Raw genomic sequence first — 25,123 nt, 5'->3', positions numbered from 1 at the left:
TCTCTTAACCTTTTTAGTAAATAAACACATTAGGTAAACCCACACCCTTTAGACGAAAACCACAAAAGTGGATCCCGTAGAGTACTATGGATGCGTAGGGGTGTCAATACCTTCCCTTCGCATAACCGACTTCCGAACCCAAGATTTGGTTGCGAGACCCCGTCTTGTCCTTTCCTTTTTCAGGTTTACTTCGAGCGTTTCCTTTCCCTCCTTTGGGATGAATAACGCACGGTGGCGACTCTTCTGTCTTCTTCTTTCGCCGGTTGTTTTTTTTCGCGCACTGTATTTTTCAGGTTGCGACACTCAGTTAACCTTAATGCGATTTTTTATGGCAAAGATAAGCTGCATATCAACATCACTAATTTGGGAATGGTTAGAGTGTTTAGGGAGCAAAATGTATGCAATCAAGTAATGAAGCATACGGTCACTAACGGACAAGGTTGTTGAGTACAAATGAACTCTTTCTGAAGAAGCATTTCGGCTTGCAATTTCCTGCTCAGATATACGACTTATGCTAAAGTTGTAAGCAAATTTCTCATAATTCTCAAAACCTTCATCATCACAAACAACATTATGACGAATACGAGCACCCTCAGATGGCACTCCCAAACATTTTCCAAAGTCCTCTACACTTAAGACAATATCAGTTTTCTTAACATGAGAGCTTAGAGTGCAATCCCTAGAAAGTGAGAGTTTTACATAAAAATCCTTGGCTAGGTCAGGGTACACAAAAGTAGAGGTTCCAATAAAATTTGTGATACCTTGATATCTCAAAAGAGGGTTGAAATTGAAACTAGTTGCAGGAAAGGATGCAAGGTTACCGTATTTTACCGAAGTGAGAGCTCTATTCCGGAAAGGAAATTGAAGTCTTCTTTGCATCATTGTTGGTTGAGGAGCTACACTTTCAGAATCATTGGTAGGATTAGAGGTACCTTCTCCCATTTTTGTCTTTTCTTTGAGTTTCCTTGAAGGAGCCATTGATGGAGCTTGAGAAAGTTAGGGTTTTTGGAGAAGGAGAAAGTTGTAGTTTCGTTTTTAAGAGAAAGGAGTATAAAAAAGTGCTTTTGAGAATGACTTATTGTTTATGAGTGGATAAAAGGTAATATATAGTGGTAGAATATAAGTGGGTAATAAAGAGTGATGTGGGTAAATGGTGAAATGTGAGTGGGTAGTAAAAGATAGGTTGAATCTTGACTAAGTGAGGAGGATGAATGTTGACCAAGTATTTAAGAGAATTCAACCATAATTAAAGTAGTAGAAGATAAAAAAATAATATATAAAATAGCATTTATGGCAAAAACGCAGTGATGTAACCGGTTACTTACTTCATGTAACCGGTTACATGGTAAAAAAAACAGAATCAAATAAAATGTAAGTTACAGTGATGTAACCGGTTACATGGTGCAGAAATGACCAAACAGAGGAAAAAAAACATATACGCACAGTGATGTAACCGGTTACTTACCTCATGTAACCGGTTACAGGATGCAAAAAATGAGAATTAGAAGCAATAGAGACATATTTTTGCACATGTAACACATATAGAACCTTCACAAATGAAATTGTGAAGATTTATTAAGGTAGAGGAATATATAGCATGCACCTTAAGTGATGAATATGCGTGTCATACGTCATGTTCGTCCAAAATCCCAAGTTCTCTCCGAATCTTGAAGAAGGGTTCTTTGGCAAGCGGTTTTGTGAAGATATCTGCTAACTGATTATGTGTATCTACAAAAGTGACTTCAACATCTCCTTTAAGCACATGATCGCGAAGAAAATGGTGTTAAATGTTTATGTGTTTGGTACAAGAATGCATGACCGGATTCTTTGTAATATTTATCGCACTTGTGTTGTCGCATCGAAGAGGTATGTAACCAAGATTTACTCCGTAGTCACTAAGTTGTTGTTTTAGCCATAAGATTTGAGCGCAACAACTACCGGCCGCAATGTATTCTACTTCAGCCATACTAAGTGCTACACAAGCTTGTTTCTTGCATGACCATGAAACTAAAGCATTTCCTAAGATGTGACATGTTCCACTCGTACTTTTGTGGTCAGTTTTGCAACCTGCATAGTCCGCGTCAGAATAACCAAGTAAATTACATACACTACCTTTAGGATACCATAATCCGACGTTTGTTGTTCCCTTCAGATATTTCATAATCCTTTTCACCGCCATGAGATGAGATTCTTTCGAGTTTGCTTGAAAGCGAGCACACAAACAAACACTAAACATTGTGTTAGGACGGCTTGCCGTCAAATACAACAAAGAACCAATCATACCTCGATATTTGGTGATATCAATTGAAGTACCAGATTCGTCTTGATCAACATAAGTTCCGGATCCCATAGGGGTAGACATTTGCTTACAACTATCCATGTCGAATCTTTTCAAGAGTTCTTTGCAATACTTGGATTGATTTATGAAGACACCATCGTCTAGTTGCTTGATTTGTAAGCCGAGAAAATGATTCATTTTACCCATCATGGACATCTCGAATTCTCCTTGTATCATTGAGGAGAATTCTTCACACATATCTTTGTTTGTTGATCTGAATATGATATCATCAACATATACTTGTACCAACAATGTGTTGTTCTTGATTCTTTTAATGAAGAGAGTTTTGTCAACCTTGCCTTTTTCAAAACCTTTTTCACAAAGAAAGTTACTAAGTCGATCGTACCAAGCCCTAGGCGCTTGTTTCAATCCATAAAGAGCCTTTCTTAGCTTGAAAACATGTGAGGGATTCTTGAAATCTTCAAAGCCCCGAGGTTGCTTTACGTAAACTTCTTCGTTGATGTAGCCATTAAGGAATGCGCTTTTGACATCCATTTGAAAAAGCTGAAAGTTTAGTGAGCAAGCATAAGAAAGTAAAAGGCGTATAGCTTCTAACCTTGCTACCGGAGCGAATGTTTCTTTGAAATCAATTCCTTCTTCTTGGTTGTAGCCTTGTGCGACCAGCCTTGCTTTGTTACGAACAATGATGCCATTTTCGTCAAGTTTGTTTTTGAAGACCCATCGATTTTTGAAGACGAACAATTATTGCTAGGTCTCGGAACAAGTTCCCAAACTTTATTTCTTTCAAATTGATTGAGTTCTTCTTGCATAGCAATAATCCATTGGTCGTCTCCTAAGGCTTCATCAACTTTGGAAGGTTCAATTTGAGAGACAAAAGCCATGTTTAAGCAAGCATCCTTTAAATTCAATCTTGTTGAGACTCCTTGACTAATGTCACCAATAATCTTGTCGATTGGATGGTCTCTATGAGTTCTCCATTCTTTAGGTAGATCATTGATGTTTGCGTCTTGTGGATCTTGTTCTTCATGGTGTTCTGGTTGATTTTCATTACCGGATATGAAATATATCTCTTGAGGAATATCTACTAAATCATCATCATTATCAACAATAATATCCTCCTTGAAGGGGTTAGTTTCATCAAATGATACATGCATAGATTCTTCAATAGTTAAAGTTCTTTTGTTATAAATCCTATAAGCTTTGCTAGAGAGAGAATAACCAAGAAAAATACCTTCATAGGATTTTTCGTCAAACTTACCAAGATTATCTTTGTCATTGTTAAGGACAAAGCATTTGCATCCGAAGATATGAAAGTAGGCTATGTTTGGTTTTCTTTCCTTGAAAAGTTCATAAGGAGTTTTCTTTAAGATAGGTCTAATATTGACTCGATTACTTACAAAGCATGTCGTGCTTACCGCATCCGCCCAAAAGTATATTGGAAGATTGGAGTCGCTAAGCATTGTTCTTGCAAGCTCAATGAGAGACCTATTCTTTCTCTCCACCACTCCATTTTGTTGAGGAGTCCTTGGTGCCGAGAAGTTGTGAGAGATTCCATTTTCATCGCAAAATTCTTCAAAGGAAGCATTTTGGAATTCTCCACCATGGTCGCTTCTTATGGAGGCAATGGTTAGTGACTTCTCATTTTGGATTTGCTTTGCATACTTCTTAAATGCTTTGAATGCGTCATTTTTCTACAATAAAAAGAGAGTCCAAGTGTATCTAGAGAAATCATCAACAATGACTAAGGCATAAATATTACCTCCGAAGCTCTTTGTTCTTGATGGACCGAATAAGTCCATGTGCAGCAGTTGTAATGGCCTTGAAGTGGTCACTACATTTTTGGATTTGAAAGTTGATTTATGTTTTTCCCCTTTTGGCACGCATCACAAAGTCTATCTTTGATAAACTTCATATTGGGAAAACCAATGATGAGGTCATGCTTGATCAACTTATTCAAATGTTCCATATGAATATGTGCGAATCTTTTGTGCCAAAGCCATGAATCGTTGTTGTTTGCCATGAGACACTTTACCTTCAAAGACAAGTCGTTAAGGGAAATCATAAAAATATTGTTAAGGCGTTTACCTTTTAGTTTAACCTCATGTGTGACTTCGTCTTCTATCAAGCACTCATCTTTAGTGAACTTGATCTTGAAGCCCTTGTCACATAGTTGGCTAATACTAAGAAGATTGTGCTTTAGTCCTTCGACATAAAGAACATCTTTAATGGATGTGAAAGATGGTGCACCAACAATGCCTTTGCCAAGAATCTTTCCTTTGTTGTTATCTCCATATGTAACAAAACCCTTGGCTTTAAGCTTTAGATTTGAAAATTTGTTGATGTCTCCCGTCATATGCTTGGAACACCCACTATCGAGATACCATAAGTTTGATGTGGATTCCAAGCAAGCCTACAAAACAGATTAAGTTTTGTTAGGTACCCAAGTTGCTTTGGGTCCTTCATAATTAGTGCCTTTCTTTACCCATACGTAATGCCCATTAGCAACACTAAAGTTTCTAATATAGCAAGCATTAGGTGTATGGCCTTTAATACCACAATAAAAGCATGTTGGTTCAAAATTACTTCTATACCTAGAAGGATAAGACTTCTTCTTAACAAGGTTTTTCTTTTTAGGATAATGATGAATTATTTTAGGTTTGTTCACTTTCTCTTGGATTGGTTGGTCACTTGCCTTAACAAAGATTGTCTTGTTTGAGCTTGGTTTTGAAAACTTTGAGTAACCAAGCCCACTTTTATCATTTGAATATCTTTGTTGGCTAAGTACACCCTCCAATCCAATTTGTCCTTTTTCGTATCTTTCAAGAATTCTTTTTAGTTGGACAATTTGAAAAGAAAGTGACTCACATTTATTGCATACAAAATTTTGTTTTTGATCACTAATCATCTTTTCTTTTTCAACTTCAAAACCTTTTTCCATTTTCTCAATTTTCTCTTCCAAAACTGAGATTTGTTTCTTTTGAGATGATATAGTTTTATACAAAATTTTGCATTCATTTAATAATTCATCTATGGCACCTTGCACATCATTATCAAAAAGCGAAAAATCATTACTAACCTCATTTACTTCATCATCGGAATGGTGTGAGGCCATTAATGCTAGGTTTGCGGTTTCATCACCATCCGAGTCGGATGACGAGCTTATTTCGTTATCTTCCCATGCGACATAAGCCTTTTTGTAGTTGTTCTCCTTCTTGCTTTTGAATCCACTTTTCTTAGGTAGTTGAGGACAATCTGGTTTTATGTGGCCTTGCTTACCACATTCATAACATGTTACCTCTTGCATTGAAGTGGAACCTTCTCTTTTCTTGAAGTGTTTCTTTCTTTTCGCATAGAAGGAAGGTTTGTGATTCTTACCGAAAAATTTGCCTAGCCTTTTAACAAGTAATAAGAAGTTTTCATCCTCCTCCGGATTGTCTTCTTTCTCAACATCTTTGGAGTCAACTTTCAGAGCGATGCTTTTGGACTTCTTATCTTGATTCTCATGTTTTTCAAGTCTTCCAAGTTCCGTCTCATATTCTTGAAGTTTTCCAAACAATGTAACATAATTCATTGTGGATAGACTTTTCTTTTCTGATATTGCCGTCACTTTTTGTTGCCATTCCCTGGATAAAGAACTAAGCACTTTAAGATTCAATTCATCATTACTTAAGGTCTTACCTAGAGCTTTTAGATGATTTGTCAAGTGCACAAATATTTTCTGCAAGTCAAGGATGGATTCTCCGGGCTGCATTCTGAACAACTCGTATTCTTGACTCAAGGTATTTAATCTTGATCTTTTAACTTCGGCAGTTCCTTCATGAGTTTCTACCAAGGTATCCCATATTTGTTTTGCCGTTGTGCATGCCGAAATGCGAAAGAATTCATCCATGCTGAGTGCACTTTGAAGAATATTTATTGCCTTTTTATCATTAAGGACCTTCTTCTTATCATCATCATCCCATGAAGTTTTAGGCTTTGATGAACCGACGTCGTTAACAACCGTTGTAGGAACAAAAGGACCATTTTGGACAGCATCCCATATTTCTTCTCCTTGTGCTTCTAAATGAGCCTTCATCCGAATTTTCCAGAAGTCAAAGAATTCACCACAAAATAGTGGAGGCTTGTTATTGCTACCACCATCTCTGAAGACTAGATTATTATTTGCGGAAGCCATTTTGGATCGTCTAGGAACAGGTTACCTATAACCTGCTCTGATGCCAAATGTAAGAACGAAGTGCGCCTAAGAGAGGGGGGGGGGGGGCTGAATTAGGTTCTTTAAAATTTTATCCGGTTTTATGATATGAAGTTGATAATATTTCTGGTTTGGAAATTTATGAAAGATGTAAAGGCGGAAAGATAAATGACACAAGGATATATCCTGGTTCCCCTCACAATCCGAGAGTACTCCAGTCCCCTTACGCAGTAAGAGATTTTCACTATGTTTGGTAACTTGCACAAGAAATAACCAAAAACCAAGAACAATCCTCTTGGATTTTCACTAAGTCACCCTATGAGAACAATCCTCTCAATGTGACTAATATTGCTTCCTAACAATCCTAGAAAGCAATGATACAACAAGTATAATTTTTGTATAAGAGTTTGAATAAATGAAATATATCAATAACTTGATTGATCTTCTCTTTCAAGTAAAACAAATCACAAGGATAATATTAGTGCTCAATGTGTATGAATATATGAGAGTATTTTTCTGAAATATGTATGTAACAATGTTGGAAAAATATCTCAATGAAAGTTGATGTATATATGAACACTTTGGTTAAAAGTTTGTATATTTGAAGTTTGTAATTTGTATGAAAGAGGTGACTGATAAAATCTGAAAAGTATAGTATATATAGGAGACTATATACCCTTTAGAAAGGCTGCATGTAAGTGGAACAATGCAATGGTCAAGGGCAAGAGATATGAATTTGTATGGCACTGAATAACAATGAAGAAGTGCCACTGGTTCAGGTGTAACCGGTTACCTGAAGGATATAACCGGTTACATGGTTATGTTATGGCCCAGAAATTCAAAAACTCGATCATGTAACCGGTTACTTAAATAATGTAACCGGTTAAATCATATTGAAAATGATCAAATATAAAGATTTTTTGCTACTGCCAGGGATGTAACCGGTTACATGATATTGGTAACCGGTTACATGAACTTAAAAGACCAAAAACAGTGTTTTGTAAAAGGGTAAGTGTTTATGGTATGTATTTGATGTTTTGGTAATGCATTTGACTAAATGTTTTGAGCACTAACAAATATCAATGCAAAGAGTTTTAGCTTGTACCCATATAAGTTGAAGATCATTAACTTTTAGTCTTTAATCTTCATGAAATTTGTAAGCAAGCTTTGATCCTTATGCAATTTGTCTTGGCTCATCCTTTTTGATATTCTTGAAATATGTTGTCTTCATCAAAAACAAAGTCTTTAAGCAATTTTGGAGAAGCTTGAAAATACAAAGCTTATTAATCATAAGAGGGAAGAAATGCACACACACACACACACACACACACATATATATATATATATATATATATATATATATATATATATATATATATATATATATATATATATATATATATATAGAGAGAGAGAGAGAGAGAGAGAGAGAGAGAGAGAGAGAGAGAGAGAGAGATCCTAAGGCCAACAACAAAGGGGAGAATACGATGAGTGACATGAGAACATAGGCTATTGGATGAGAGCAACCTAAGAGAAATATGCTTGTAAGACTCAAGGATCCCAAAAATGGAGCCGACCACCTCATCCCCCTATACCAATCACAGACACATTAACCAATCATTTTAGGCTCTACTTGACGAATAACAAGGAAGTCAACCTTTTAATATTTTAGCAAGAACACGAGCCTATTATAGGTGTCAAGTAAAATTGTAAGCGAGCTGTTTCAAGTTTGAATCTGGTTGTCATGCAAAAATTATATTTTTAGTTTTATTTATCTTTATCTAAGATAGGGCGTTTGGTAAAGCACTATCGTAGGCCAAAACCATTTTTTAAATTTAATTTTGTTCCAACATATTATAGCACTTCTGACAAAATGCTAGTATAGATTGATGCAATTTATTAATCAATTATAACTTATAATAGCGCCCATAACAAAAGCACTATTATAGGTCTCCGAGTATTATATTTAATAGCGTTTTACAAATAAGTGCTATTAAATATGAGCTATTATAGATCAAATATGTAGTAGTGGTTGTTGCTATTTTAGGTGTTGTAATCATTAAAACCATGACTTTATCAAGGATAAGCCGTTGATTCTTGAGTCTTGCTGTCCATGAGGTTTATCATATTGAATCACTTTCATGATTATACCTGCAAGCTCATGGTTCCACATATTTGTCATTTTCGAAATCCCTTCATAATCAACAACTTCTACTTCTACCTACTAGGGTTAGTTCAATAAAGGTAATATGTATGAGTTATTCTATAGTCATGGTCTTTTTGAAAATAATTTTTAAAAAGGTTTTATTTCAAGGTTTTTAAATACCATGTATATAGAGGATTTATTAAAGGTACATTATTTCCTATGTCATACAACTTACTTTAAAGTAAATTGTGCTATAAAACTTTAGTCAAAAGAGCAACTTTAAGGTTAGATTACGAGTTTGGAACATATCATTATGGAAAATATAAGTGGGAAAGAGGTATCATTAAAAGAACAAATTGATTATCTTTATTTGGGAAGGCCAAAGACATCATTATGGAAAATATAGGTGGAAAGTTTATACTCACATCTTTCTCGAAAACTTATCACATGAATCTAAGCATGTAAGGTCGTGTAGTAAGACTAGAAAGGATGAAAATCCTTTGAAAACCTAACAAATATCAAATGAAAATCAATAAATCACACATATTTATATATGAATAGGCATGGAATACGAATGAAAATGAAGGTTGATAAATGCAAACTTAAGTTGAGGCATCTCTAGTGGATGACGACGATGAGTACTCGTGAAAATGAGATTCTCCAAAGTCTCTCCTAGGGAAAACTCTAATGAGAGATTTTTTTTTTCAAGTAAGTAACAAGGAGAAGTAGGGATAATGAGTCTCAAATATGTGTTACATGAATAGTTGAGACCGTGAGCTTTGTGTGTACCAACTCTCAGAGTGGTAGAGTTGTGGAGACCAGTCATTTTGGTGTTTCATCTCATAAGAGTTCAATGGTTTTTCATAAAAGGTTTTGATAATCAAAAACTGCAATTGAAATTGTAACTCTCAATTTAAGAAAATAATATAGATAGATTTTGGGAGGATGGGGGGTGAAAGTAATAGTGGGAGAGTCTGATTTTGATGATGGTGAGAGTGAGAAAGCTCGGAAGGGGATGATAGTGAGAGTGATAAAGATCTGACGAGGATAATGTGTTTTGTCAGACATTTGTTTTGTTAAAAAGAGGGTGAGACTTTTATTGTTTGAAGGAGGCTGGAATTTTTTTAGTTCATAAAAATTATTATTTTTCATTTGGTATAGACCGACAATAGTGCTTTTAAGTAAGTGGTGTTTTAGGTTACCATTTTGGCATGCTGAAATATGCTATTAAGCATATTTTTATTTAATTTTTTAAAATATTTTTTTGCTAACAACATGTAATAGAATTTGAAGGGAAAACACTAATATAAGATTCACCCTATAATACTGCATCATAATAAAGTGCTATTATAGATCTCCATGTTAAAATTTTAATAATGCCTTACTAAAAATCGCTATTAAATCGATGTTATTTGTACTGGTCAAAAAGTACATGGTGTGCGTGTTCCCACTACAAGGGAAGTGAGACTTAGAGGCCTTTGTAGGTATATAACACGTTTTGATAGTGAGGGCTTGCTCACAGCAGCGAGAAGCTCAGTGCGATGGTTTTTATGGTTGTTTAAGGTACCATCTCACTTGAGGTTATATTCCCTGTTGGTGGTCTGCGTTGTTAGGTTCCAGACAGACGGTTAGGTTATTCATATATGTTACAGTGGTAACGAGTGTGGTGCTCTTTGAGTAGTGGAGAATGTGTATGACTTAGGACATGTCTTTCCCCTTGAGGGATAATGTATTTTTAGGCATCTCTAAGACATAGTGTTTCCTCGGAAAAGCCTATCGCACACTTAGTCAAATTGTGGATTGTTGAATCCCTATTATTAGGGAGTCGAGAGCCAGTAACGACTTTGAATTTTTCTTTATCCAAGACATGTCTTATCCCACATTTTTTACTCCATAGGCTAGGAAGACTTAAGAGTGAGGTGATACCTCCCTTCGGTAAACCTTATGTCGTAGCCTTCTCCAAGGGGAAGTCCTAGAGCATTGTCCTAAGAAAGGCCTTTTGAAAATATAACACTACATAATCCCTCATGCACGAGACCTTCGATAGAAAGAGAAGTGTTTTTTATCTGCGACTAATGAGGTATCCCGAGAGTTGGTGCTTCCAGTTGTGAGGTTTTAGTTGACCTTAGGAGTCCAGGTTCTTTTGGACACAATAACATGTCGCTTAACTAGTGGAACATTTTGTACCTCAGGCGAGGCACCTTATCCTTTAAGGTGGGACCTCCAACGAGCCCTCAAGCAAGACTAAAATCCAGTCTTCAGGGCTTGACATAGGTGACACCTCTTAGGTGTGGTTTATTGGAAATAATCCCACCCGAGGAGACACTAAGTACCCTCAGGCGAGAGTATGGTTAGTTTAAGAAATCTAAGCTCCTCGGATACTGTAATACATAGCCTGACTGATGAGACATCAAGTCCCTAAAGTGAGGTGTTTAACCTTTTATGTTGTACTTCCATAAAGCCCTCTAGCAAGACTGAAATTCAATCTCCAAAGCTTGACGTGGGTCGTGCCTCTTAGTAGTAATTGATTGGAAACAATCCCGCCCAAGGAGACGCTGAATCCCTTGAGTGAGAGTCTGATTGGTTTGAGAAATATTAGTTCCTCGGATGCTATAATACATAACCTGACTAATGAGACATCAAGTCCCTGAGATGAGGTGTTAAAAATTTCAGGAGAGACATCTATTAATCCCTCTAGCAAGACTTAAATCGAGTCTTTGGGGCTTGACATGGGTCATGCCTCTTAGGCGTGTATGATTTGGTCAAGTTAGCATAAACTAGAAGGACGACAATGATCCTCCAATGAAGGTCCGTCTATGTGTATATCTTCGAGGGGAGGCAAGGATCTTCGTCATGAAATCGAATTATGTGTATTGCCTCGAGGGGAGACAAGGATCTTTGTCATGAAGTCCATCTATGTGTATTGCCTCGAGGGGCGAAAAGGATTTTTGTCATGAAGTCTAGCTATGTGTATTGCCTCAAGGGGCGGTAAGGATCTTCACCCTGAAGTCTGACTATGTGTATTGCCTTGAGGGACGACAATGATCTTTGTCATGAAGTCCAACTATGTGTATTTCCTTAAGAGGCGACAAGGATATTCCTGTGGAAACTCATCGTAAAAGATATTTTAAATAAGGAGTATCCCTGGTGAAAATAAAACATTTGAATGATTCTTCAAAATTAAATGGGAGTAATATTTACAAATAGTTCTAACTATAATAATATTGGAGGTGAAGGGAGTTCCATGTTCTGGGTAGAAGTGCTTCTTTGAGCTCCTGCAACTTGTATGCTCCATGAGGGAGTTTATGGTATATGCAATACGACCATTCCTAGTTAGGTTGTAGCTTCCCCTTCTGTGTAGGTATGACTACTTCCTTTATCACCAGGTAACCCTTCTGCATCTCCCTCGCGTCCCTGTGTTTAGCTACAAACTCTCGGATATGGGAGGCTTCTCGTAGTTCGTCGATTAGATCCATCACACATTTTAGACCTATCTCATTTTCATTTTCATTGAAATGGGTCTGCCTCCACGATGGTATCTTGATCTCGACGAGCAGCATTGCATATTCCCCATAGACCATGAAAAGTAGGGTTTCCTTGGTAGTGGACTATGGTGTGGCATGGTACGACCATATTATCTCATAGAGTAGCTCCGCCCACATATATGTCATGTGGTTTGTCTTTCCCCTTGAAGGATAATGTAGTTATAGAGGTCTCTAGGACCTAGGGTTTCCTCGGAAAAGGACACCGCCCACTTAGTCAAATGATGGATAGTTGATTATCTATTTCCAAGGAAGTCGTGAGTCAGTAACGAATCTGACTTTCTCTTTATTCGAGACACGTCCTTATGTCGTTGCCTTCTCCTAGAGGCGGTCCAAGGGCATCACCCCAGGAAAAGCCTTTTGCAATTATAACACTACACTAATATAATCTAAAATTGTAGTAGTGAAGAAAGATAGAGTTTTTAGGAAAATGGTTCCTTCCCACAAGGAAGAGAACACCTATGTTGATAAGGAGGGTTCTCGTTCATGAGGAAGAAGTTCAACCTTTCCTTTCGTTGGATTTTCTTTCAATATACATTATAATGTATTTCCTTTTGTAGGACCTTATATTGTCTCCTTTTTTTTGTATTTGCAATTTATTTATTTTTTCCGTGATTGCTAGATAGGATAAAATAAGAGGGCGAGAGGCTATATAGGGTTTTGTGTGGGAAATATATTTGAGAATTTTCCTAATCAAAGAGAGACCGAGGAAAGAAAAAGAAATATTGGGGATCAAGTAAAAATAAGTAAGGGATATTGTCGGGTAGTTTTTCATGATTTTGTATTTGGATAACGTTGTTTTAAGGCATTGTACATTTTTATTTACTTTAAGTTTTAAATATATATATATATATATATATATATATATATATATATATATATATATATATATATATATATATATATATATATATATATATATATATATATATATATATATATATATATATATATATATATATATATAGAGAGAGAGAGAGAGAGAGAGAGAGAGAGAGAGAGAGAGAGAGAGAGAGAGAGATGGATAGATAATAGATAAATAGATAGATAGATATATAGAGATAGAGATAGAGAGAGAGAGAGAGAGAGAGAGAGAGGATCAACTTACTCAAAGAGTAAGTTTATTTAACTTACTCTAAATCATAGATTTTTAATTAAATCTAATTTAATGGTTAATTAGTTAAAAGATATAATTAAACCATTAGATTAGATTAAATTCAAAGACTGTGATTTGGAGTAACTGAAAAAACTTACTCTTGAGGTAAATTAATATATATATATATATATATATATATATATATATATATATATATATATATATATATATATATATATATATATATATATATATATATATATATATATATATATATATATATATATATATAATTGAGAGATGATTTTGCGTTGGAATAAAAACAAATATTTGAACATGAAAGTGTCATACGTCTAAGCCATTCATGGTTGAATAGTGGTTCTTTTTTGTACAATTACTCATGGCTAATCCATAAGAAGAGATCTGTTGTACTTCGAAAAATATGATCCTATTACGAAGTGTATTGCACACTCCCATAAAATGATTCGAACAAAATCTCCATCAAACATTATTTATTCCAATGAAGGAAAGAGAAAATATCGATAAAAACTTTAAAAAAGAAAATTGTTATCGCAACAAAATTCGGGTTTAGGAGTCGATTATGCAATGTGAAGGTATTATCACCCCCGACGTTCGTTGTACTCAACGGGAACCTTTTAATTAAACTTGTGTTTGAATGTTAAGTTATGTTAATTGTTTTTTTCGAATGATAAGGAATGGAAAAGGAAAATAAAAGAGGTCGCAAAAAGATTTTTTATTAGGGTTACTGACAAGATTGAGGGTCTTGCTCCCACGTATCTCTAGGTGCAATGGAGAAATACAGACTACGTAGTTCTGGGAAAAATGTTTGTATGTTAGTCGATTCTAGCGAAAGGTACTTAGTTGCATTCAAACGAAAAACATTACTTTCTACCTAAAATATGGAGAAGTGAACATTGACATCGCATCAGAATGGATAACATAATCCGGATTCTCACAGATTTGTTCTCGTCACATTCGAGCGGAAAACACTCTAACTTCTTGCACATGTAGAAACAAGGCTTGTTTGCATCGTCTCAGAATAGATGAAGCATCTTTCATTTAGTGAAAAAGGTTTCGATCGCACGGGTTTAGAAAATATAAGGTTGATTGTTTTGAGTCTATTTTAATCTTAAAAGACGAGTATTCATGACTTACAAGCGATTACCATTTGGGCTTAATATTCGGGACTATGGTTGGACCTTTCACCCAGGTAGTCTTTTTCTTTTATTTTTTTTTGCGAAAATGTTTGGATATTTACAAATGGTTTGAATGAAAGATGAAGACTTGAGCTTACAAGCGATTACCCCTTGGGCTTAGTATCCAGAACTATGACTGGACCTTTCTGTTGGGGTAAGCCCTAGAGGCCAATACTTTTGGTACTTGTATCGAATTATTTATTAATAATAAAAGGCTTTTTCTTTATTACGTTTGTTTAATAAAGTCCCTAGAATAGCTAGTCTGTTTAATGTATCAAGTATGACTTAATCATGAGATCACATTAAACATAAGGACACTATTCTTAAAGTATCCGTAGTCGAGCTTTAGTGTGAAGTGGGATAACATTAAAGCATTAAGACTATTATGTTTGTAGACTGATGATCACATCTCATGGATCATGGATAAAGAGTTATCAAGTCTTAAACATAGGTATGAATATTAGGAGTAATACTTATACCGGATTGACCCGCTATGAGAATACTATATAGAAAGTTATGCAAGGTGTCATAAGTTATTCTCATGGTGATAATAGTGTATTCCACTCTTCGACCTGAAACCACTATGGATCCTAGATGTAGAGTCGAGTGCTTTATTGCTGATCCAACGTTGTCCGTAACTGGATAACCATAAAGACAGTTAATGGGTACTCCACAAAGCATGCTGAGGGACATGAGTGTCCTAGATGGAATTTGCCCATCCTGCGTAACAGGATAAATGTCTATGGGCCCAATATTGAACTGAACAAGGATGACACGGTCTATGCCTTGTGTTCAATATAGACATAAGGGCAAAAGGGTAATTATACACATAAGTATTATCACAGAAGGAATTGTCAGATCACATGACATTTTCGTGTCTTGGGTAGCAGTGATGTGTTGCTAGATACCGCTCACTGCTTATTAAGTTAAATGAGTGATTTAATATAATTGCCAACGTCACGAAAACCTACAGGGTCACACACAAAGGACGGATTGATGAGAGATAGAGTAACTAAGGAATACCGTAAGGTACGGTGCCCTTAAGTGAGTTATAGAGCATCGTAAGGTACGATGTACTTGAGTAGAATACGAAATATGGTAAGGTACCATGAGCTTAAGTGATTTTGGGCATATTATAAGATATGGGCCAAAATACACTTAAGTGGGCTTTTAGCTTGAAGCCCACACAAGTGGTTCTATAAATAGAACCCTTGTGCAGAAGCAAAAATTTGCGGTTGCATTATTTTCGTTTTCTCTCTCTCTCTCTCTCTCACTCACTCAAAGCCTTCATTCGTACCAGCTAGCACTGAGATTGAAGGAATCCGTTCGTGTGGACTGAGTAGAGACGTTGTCATCGTTCAACGTTCGTGATCGTTTCGTGGATCTGCATCAAAGGGTTTTGATCGTTACAAGAGATCTGCACCAAAGGTTTCAACCGTCACAAGAGGTAAATATTCTATCACTGATCATGACCATTCGTAAGGATCTCTAAAGGAGAAAATTTTAATTTCCGCTGCGTTTTGGACCGCAATTCTCCTTCACTTTCAACCTGGTAGTCTTTTTCTTTTCATTTGTTGCAAAAAGGAGACACATTTTTATTTTGGCGAAAGACTAAGTATTTATGACTTATAAGCGATTACCACTTGGGCCTAATACTCGAGACTATGACTGGACCTTTCACCCAGATAGACTTTTTCTTTCGATTTATTAAAAATATTATAGTATGATTTAGTCGTTTTGAATTTGATTGGGAAAAGAGCCTGATGTTGGGTCAACCGTTTGGTTTGCATTGTGAATTGAATTATGAATATCGTTTTTAAATGATAGAAGTTGAATGAAAATGGTTGATGGTTTGATTTGAGAAAAGGGATCGAAGTTAAATCGAATTTTTATTTTTGTTCTTTTTGAAAGTGGTTGGTTTTATTCTTGAGTTAGCATTTAACCTAGATGATAAAGCAACCGAAAAGAAAGCGATAAAGTTAGGCAAGCAATACAACCCGGGGGGAGGGGATGCATCTTATCGAAAAGGGAATAAAATGAATATTGACAATAGAAATAAAATCGATACAAATCGAACCAAGAGATAGTAGCACACATGACATATGTATATCACACATTCATTGTAATTGAATCGACAAAAGTAAAGCACAAACAAAATAAAACGTGCACGGATCAAGATCGTGATGCGAGGATGAGAATCAATATTACATAATGCGAAGACGTGCAAGGCTACCGAAAGTTGGGTTCAAGTGTAAAGAATTTGGATCGTTGTATGATATCATGAATCAAATAAATTGCTAACATGAAGCGTATCATCGCAAAATGGAATAGAATGAGAATGATTTCAAAATGCTCAACAATGAAATTTTAAAGTGAAACTTAATGCACACAATGGTAAAGCAAACAATATCAAACCGAATTGATGTAAACCTCACAATCGACATTAAAATAAACGTATAATGAAGAAATTCATGTAATACTACACATGATATGCTCAAAGCCGATTTGTGAATAATGACAACAAAATCGAAATGTCATACACAAGGGTCATAACGTGGAAAAATCAAATAAATATATCGAAACGGAATTCCAGCGACATGATCACATATAATGTCGAATCCACGAATCGAAATCCAATTTTAAAAGGTAACACAATAAAACAAATAAGCATTAACCCAAGCATTATATTATATTCGATTACAACCGTGTTACAACAATATTACAACATCTCAATGTAACCGAAATCAAACAAAATAACACATAACATGAATCAACATCAAAAATGCAAAACAAGAACAAATAAACAAACAAAATTAACGCGATGAAAATAGAACATACGAAATAAAAACAATATTAACCGAAAAGTAACGTAAATGAGCGAACAAGAAAACCGAAAAAACCATTTGATACAGAGTTAATTGTTGTTGTTGCGTTGTGTTGTCGTGGATGTTGCTGGTGGAGGCTCAATAATATCCTCGTCTGTTTCTCCTTATTTCCATGTGCTTTAGGAAAACCAATATCAAGATCTGCAAAGTTATGAAGCTATGAAGCTCTCATTTGTTTCTCTTGTGGTACAAGTGGCACAACGCAAGCGTACAACAAATGTTGGGGTAGTTTAAAAAGTATCGAACCTCAAAGACCAGCAGTTAATTGTCGTTTTCTATCTTATCAATGTAAAGCTAGAGCAACCGAATAGTGGGAAAAAGGAGACTTAAGTGAAAAAGCACTTAAGTCAAAACAACTTATTTGAAAATCATTATTTTTGAAAATCGGCTTAAATGTATAAACAACCTTAAAAAAAACCACTTGGAGTATATAAAGCAAACAGTATTTAGGGTTGTGACGCCTATCTTAGACTTCTCCACACGAGTTAAGCACTTTTATTACGATAATTCCGACATAAGTTATAGAAAAATAGATTATTATGGACAATACCTGCTTTCGCCAACGCATTATCCTTCTCTAACGAATGGGACGCTGGCCGGATTTTTCTCGTGTAGAAGCATGCGTTAGAGATCATTAAATTTTCATAGCTATAAAAAGATGGAATTTTTCTCAATTTAATTTGATCACTTTCGTGACTTCGGACTTGATTGTTTAAAAATTGTTTTCCGACGTTTACGCCTACCCTTTCACTATAAGGTGAACGTAAAAAGGCTCCTACTTTTGTAGCGAGCTTTGAATTAAAAACTCCGATTTTTAAATACAAAGGGTGGAATTCTTGTAACTAGATTAAGTTAATTCATGTGGATAGTCATATGATAAGGTTCATAACCCTTAGTTCCTAGTGGGCTACTCATTCATGGTGAGGAACGATCCAATCAAAATAACTATTATAGATGAAGACATAACTGATAAAATGATAAATAAAGCGAAAAATAAAAACCTGAATAAAGGAAAATAAGAACTTGAATTAAGATATGATCCAGCTACTCCAATGGAGACTTTTATAATAAGCAATAAAATAAAGCGTATAATTGAAAACTGAAAATAATCATGGATGCCCTAATCTAAATAACAATTCTTAATTTTATAGCTTATTCCAAACATTGCGTAAAACATCAACTTCAATTTCTCTTAAAACTAGAATAAAGTCGAATCCAAACAATCAATAGCCTTAAAAAAGATGGAATTGGGCCAAAAAAGGAAATAAATCGGGAAAAAGCTTGCTTGCCTATTATAGCTCGTAATAGCCATTACAGGTGGTCGTAACAGGCCCTTGGTTCTTTTCCTAGGGCGCCTCTTACGAGGGTTTGAAGGGAATTTCCTATTACAACCCATAATAGCTATTACGGGTGGCCGTAACAGACCCCTAATTTTTGTATGGAGAATTCTGACTCTTTGCCTTTTCCGTGTTTTATCCACTTTTCATCCTTCTTTCGCTTTGAAAGCCTATTATGATCTGGAAACAAAGGAAATTCAATACCAAAGTGTAAAACATGGTAACATTAAAGGAAAGCTGATGAAAACGGTAAAATATAAAGGAAACCAACTAATGAAAACGATATAAAAACCACTTATCAGCTGCTCCGAATTCAGGCGGTGCAAAGGTTATATGATTATTTCGATGAGCATATGATAATATATCTAACAATTTCAGCCGAGATGAGGTAGTTGATATGGTTTTGAAACGAGGTAAAGGCGGTGGTTCATGGTGGGTGAAGCAATTTGTGTAGGTTGGAGAGAAAATGCATGTTCTATTTGGAGGAGGTTTTGTCTGCTGTATGGAAGGGATATGATGGTTTTAAGGTGGAGTAAGGTGTCGTTAAGGTTATGTCAGAGTGTGATAGAGGATATAGATCGGAAGATGAGAGTCTGGTCCGAGGAGGTTTTTGGTGGATGAGAAAGAAGATGTTAGTGGATTAACACTAAAAAAGGAGGCGGTCGTGGGAGGAAGTTATGCTTAAGGGAGGTGGTAAGGAAACTTTGGCCGGTTTATGGTGGTGTTTGTATGCAGATTCTATATTGTGTCAAAGTTGTGACGGAGGGTATGTATCTTATTTTCATTTGTAGAAAAGTGGTCATTTCCACCTCATGAGAGAGAGAGAGAGAGCGATAGTCAGTCCAAAAAAAAAATAGTTTTGACTCTTTCTTTTCTTTATTCACGTGAGAGCTAGCCCTTCACATAGGAACATTTGAACCTATTTTATCTTTTGAGCTGTCGAGAGAGAGAGAGAGAGAGAGAGAGAGAGAGAGAGAGAGAGAGAGAGACTAAAAATTCAGGGAAATAGGAACCCCTTGATAGCTGTCATGATTTGGTCATTAAATTCCCTCAATTTTTTTGAGTGATCCTCCCATCAAAAATATGTAAGATGCCACGTGGGAATTGGTTAGAGAGGAAATCCTGATTTTCTCTTCACTTGAGCATCCAAATTCCTCTCTTCTCGGTTTCCACTCGTCTTTTTTATTTTGATTATTTTGTATTATTTTCTTTCTTTCATTCATCATTTTATTAAAAGGTTTTATAATTAGATAAAGCAAAAATAAATTCATCCTAATTACTCTATTAATTCTAATTAATTTTGCTGATTATTTTACTAAAAAACAAAAACAAAAACAAAAGGATAAAAGATGAATAAAAAATCAAGCGCAAAAATGCTCGGAAAATTAAAATGAATGCACTAAAATGATCAAAGTGAAATAAACCTATGAAAAATAGACAGGTTTTGATCAAATTTTGATGTAAAATGCCTGGTTGAAAAGGCTCAAGCTGATTAAAATGCGACTGAAAAAGTAGTCGAAAAAATAAAAGTAGCACGCTAGGTTAAACTACACGGACCAAAGATTAATAAAATTGATATCTACAAGCTCGATTTTGAAATCCCTCTCGTCCACTAATTTCACATACATTTGAAAAGTGATTCAACCGACTTGTATGTAGATTCAAAAATTTATTCTGATCGACATTTTAAGCGTTATGCGGGATGAAATTCATGATATGCTATGCAGACGATATAAAGTAAAGCAAAGTCGTGAATAATATATTGATTTACATACGGTGTTGATGTGGGTAAGTCATTAATGCTCCCAAAATCGATTATGGGTTTTTTTGGTTGATAAGAAAACATCAATATCAAAAGAGAGTACTCTAACTCTTGCATAGCGGTCTACGACCAATTACGAACTACTCAGATATAAAAAAGGCACAGTAAATCAATCGTGCCAACTACAAGAAGTAGACAAAAGACTACCAACAATTAACCAATTCCACAAAATAAATTTTTTAATGGAGAGAACAACTTTATCTAGATTAAAGACTCTACCTTGTAACAAAGTGTGGTTTCTCCCCAATCAAATAATCGAGCATAACTTTATTCAAATCATTCATGCCTTCTCCTTACTAAAAGCCACCCGCAAAAAAAAACTACACGGTTTAACAAACGAGACACAATGATTGGTATGACATTGTAACTCAATGCCCAACCATAATCCCACTCGAGTCCAAATAGAAATCGCAACAGGGCAATAGAAGAAAAGGTTATTCAAACTATCATTTTCATTAAAACAAATAGCAACCTTAAATCTCTACCACCATTGATTACTCTCCGGATCAGTAAGTTATTCTTCGTCCGTAGCCTATCCAACATCAATCTCCACATGAAAGTAAGGAACTTAAAAGGAATCTTAGTACACCAAAGATGATTGAGGGTAACTTTCAAGTCTACCTCAATATCTAAAACCTGGATTTCCTTCTGCAGAAATTTTTAACAGGAACTAACCGAGATTTTTTTGTCTAAATCGCCAGCCACTCAAACTGATCCTGCATACTCTGATTTGGCTCTACAAATTCTATAAAATCTCAATATTCTCGACTTCCGAAGAAGAGAGATATTGAAAAGTTCAATATTTCTAACACCTATTGAAAAACTCTGGTTTGGCTCTGCAGAAATGTGTTAAGTCATGTACTTGGATTGTGAGGACATTAAGTTTACTAATATTATTTAATAAATGTTGGCATATCTTTGTTGACATTATGTGTAATCACTTTTTTTTCAAAAGAGGGTTGTTTTATGTTTCAAATTATTTTTTGTTTGTTTGAAGAAAAAATAGAATCTTTATTGATAAAAATATTAGGGTGTTGCAATGATTCAATCCAACAAAAATGACTTATAGTTTTTCTTCAGGAAGAATGAATACTACAACAGTTTGTGAAAATAATATTGAACGATTTGAGAAATTGTTACAAGAGATTTTCTACTTTATCTAGTGAAAGATTGTCTGGCTTTTGGGAAGATCCATATCCATGTAGTGACAAAAATCATCAAGGCACCTATAAAAATAATTTGGAAAATGTGGACATTCATCATCAGTATTACAAGAAATGGTTGTTCCTGCAATGTCAATTAAGGAAAAAAGAATGTTACTAAAATGAGATAACAATCGTGTATCAGATGATAAAATTTGAAAATTGTGTGAAAAGTGACATACCTCCCCTTTGCATTTTACTTGCTTCAACAAGAATTAGAGAAAGAAAGATGTTAAAGATATAAATGAACATGAGTACTTGACCCATATTTTTTCTCTTTTGCATAATTAAAATTTTGTTATTGATTTATAATCAAGATTTTAATGCTTTGTTAACCTCATATAACTAGGTTTTAGTACTTAGGAGTTACAAGAAGCCATATATAAAATTTAAATTAATGTTGATAATCAATATGATGTGTATATCCAATTAGATTAATGTTTAAATAAGGTTTAGAACATAATTTACAAGAAATCATTATTTTATTTAATTTTTAATGACTCTTTTGTTGGCCTTCAACAACACTTTAAAGTAATAATGCTTTTATAAAAAAGCATTTTACTGATTTCAAGTTTGTTTTTTTATATTTTTTTTTACAAGAATTTTATAAATACTACTTGAAACTTTTTAAATAAGAATACTTAAAATGCACTCTGTTGCAATAAGGCTTTTAGATCATTTGATAGAGCGGGGTAATCTAGGATATCAAAGAAAGTGATAACTTTTTCTATTGGACCACTTACAACCGAATGAAAACATTGTTTTGGTCATGGATTTGATTCCTAGCCATAACCATTGATCCATAAATGGCAGTTAGTGTGTTTGGGGAATATGTTGTAGTATATTTATAAATGCTCATAACTGCTTGTTTGTAGTTTCCTATCAATGGACGGTTCATGTCACGCCCTATCCTAATTTTGTTTGTAGTATATTTAAGGAATGTCTTACCCTGAATATTCTCACTATGTCATTTGACCAGACTCTAATTCATATCACCGTAATTTTCAGAGATATACACACCTCTAATCATGAGGTATGTAGGCGAGATGTTTTAATAAGAAAGTCATTCAAGCAAACCTACCATTATAGGTGATCAAACTCCAAACCGTAATCACAATGTTCGCCCTTGTTATCCTATTGCGAGATTTCCCTATCTTGCCGTAAACAACTCACAGTCGACTCTTCCTTAGGTTGTCCTTTCTGAAGTGCAGTTTAGGTCTTCTTATTTGTTGGTGTCAGATTGGTTGGACCGAAGTGGCTTCTTAGCGGATGATCAAGTTTATGTAACATCCCAATTTGTGATTTATTTTATTTTATGATGCTCAGTGAATTATTCACATTTTATTATATGTTGAAATTATATGATTATTGAAGAGTATGTGAATTATTGGAATAAATATGGATTAATTGAGTTTATCGGGATTTAGAATAATTCCATTTGATTTAAATAATAGGATAATAATTTTATGATGAGAAAATAGGAGATTTGGTAGAAAATTTATTTTATTATTAATATGAGTTTAATAATAGAATAATTAGAGTTTGGGGTGATAGTGTGAATTAACGTGTTGAGAGATAATGAGGTAAATAAAAAAAATTGTGTAGAAACTAAAAGGTGATGGAGAGTTAGGTTTCATCCAATTCTTAGAGAACATGAGAAAGAGGCAAGAGGAGAACCCTAGATCTAGTAGAGGAGAGGAAAACTGTTGGAGAAGAGACTTGTTGCTGGAAAATCTAAGGTACGGGAGAAGAAAGGGCTTTCACTATGGGTGTATTGCATGATAGGGTAGAGAAGAGAGACTTTTCTCTCTCATTAGGGTCCTATAGTTTTGTTTTAATGAATTGTTGTTATGTTATAAATATGGAAATTGATTATTGGTTGTGTTTATACATGTGATTTTGTGACTGAAGTTGTGTTTGAACCATCATGATTATACCTATATGAATTTCTTCCATTGATGAATGCTTGAGTGTTTGGATTGTGAATATGATGTTTGACGAAATTGTTGATAGATTGCTATGAATCATTATAAATACATTCCTTGTAATATGTTGATGGTTGTGATAACTTGATTCACTGTTAAATTTGTATTCTGGATTAATTGATTTTGGGGAAATTAGTTGGAATATATATGGAGGTTAATGGGTGAAGTGGATGAAGAACGTATGTTATAAACTGAGAATTTTGGAAATTTTCATGATGTCAATCGATTGACATTATATGACAATTAATGGATTTTGGGGAAATTAGTAGGAATATGTATGATGACAATCGATTGTAGTTGGAAATTAGTTGGAAATTAATTAATTTTGGGGAAATTAGTTGGAATATGGTGAAATTAATTGACATTAGATGACAATCGATTGTAGTTGTATATTTTTGAAAAAAAATTAATTGTTTGGCTTCCAAATGCGTTTTTTTTAAATTTCAGAATCAAAAGGAACTTGATGACAATCGATTGTCATTCTATGACAATCGATTGTGGTAACCAATTTGTAAAAACTTCTATTTTGATTTTTGTTGCATTGTCCGACGATTTTGGTCGTGACTTTAGTTCTGTTGGTCCAAATGAGGTTTCGTTTGAAGCATTGGAGAGATAACGCGTAGAGCTACCTAATGGTGGTGCTTGGTGAAATAATTGAATTGTAGCTATATGTTCATTGTAGGATTGTATATGATGACTGTAATACCCCAAAATTTACCCTTCATTTTTCATGGAAGCATACGCTTTACACCTCATGCATGCATTCATTTTTAGGTCATTTAACATTAGATACATTGCATTTCATCATGTCAATCAGAATTAGATTCAAGAAACTTTATTTAAAAAAAAAACGAAAAAAAAAAACGAAAAAAAAAAATAATAATAATAAAAAAAAATAATAATAATAATAAATAAATAAATAAATAAAAAAAAATCTCAGACTTGGACCTCTCTCAAAAGCCCACTAAGCTACCAATATTAGGCTATAAATACTAGAGTTTCAGTGAAACAAAGATGGATTTTCTATTCCTATTACTCTGAGGAAAAAGATAGTGAGAGAAGAGCTAACAGAGTTCAGAGCAGCCTCCAAACCTTGAAGGGAACTCAACTGCACAGAATCACCTCTGCCTCACATAAACCCTAAAGATTATTTTGTAAACCTCACGGGTGCAACTCAATTTCAATCAAGCTCTCCAATTAGGTTTGCCCTATATCCATCATCTTTATGCCTTTAATTTGAATGCTCTAAATGTATGAGGTATTATGGGTGAATTTGATACTCTTTTGATGCATGTCTTTTTTGTGAATTTTAATGGCATGATTCATGTGGTTACATTTTGATTTGGGGGCAACCCTTGATTACCCTATTTTTTTGTCTCTAACCTGTTTGTTGAGTTTTT

Source organism: Lathyrus oleraceus, chromosome 1 (genome assembly GCF_024323335.1).
Source record: "Lathyrus oleraceus cultivar Zhongwan6 chromosome 1, CAAS_Psat_ZW6_1.0, whole genome shotgun sequence".
Classification (NCBI taxonomy): domain Eukaryota; kingdom Viridiplantae; phylum Streptophyta; class Magnoliopsida; order Fabales; family Fabaceae; genus Lathyrus; species Lathyrus oleraceus.
This window is presented reverse-complemented; position numbering follows the sequence as displayed.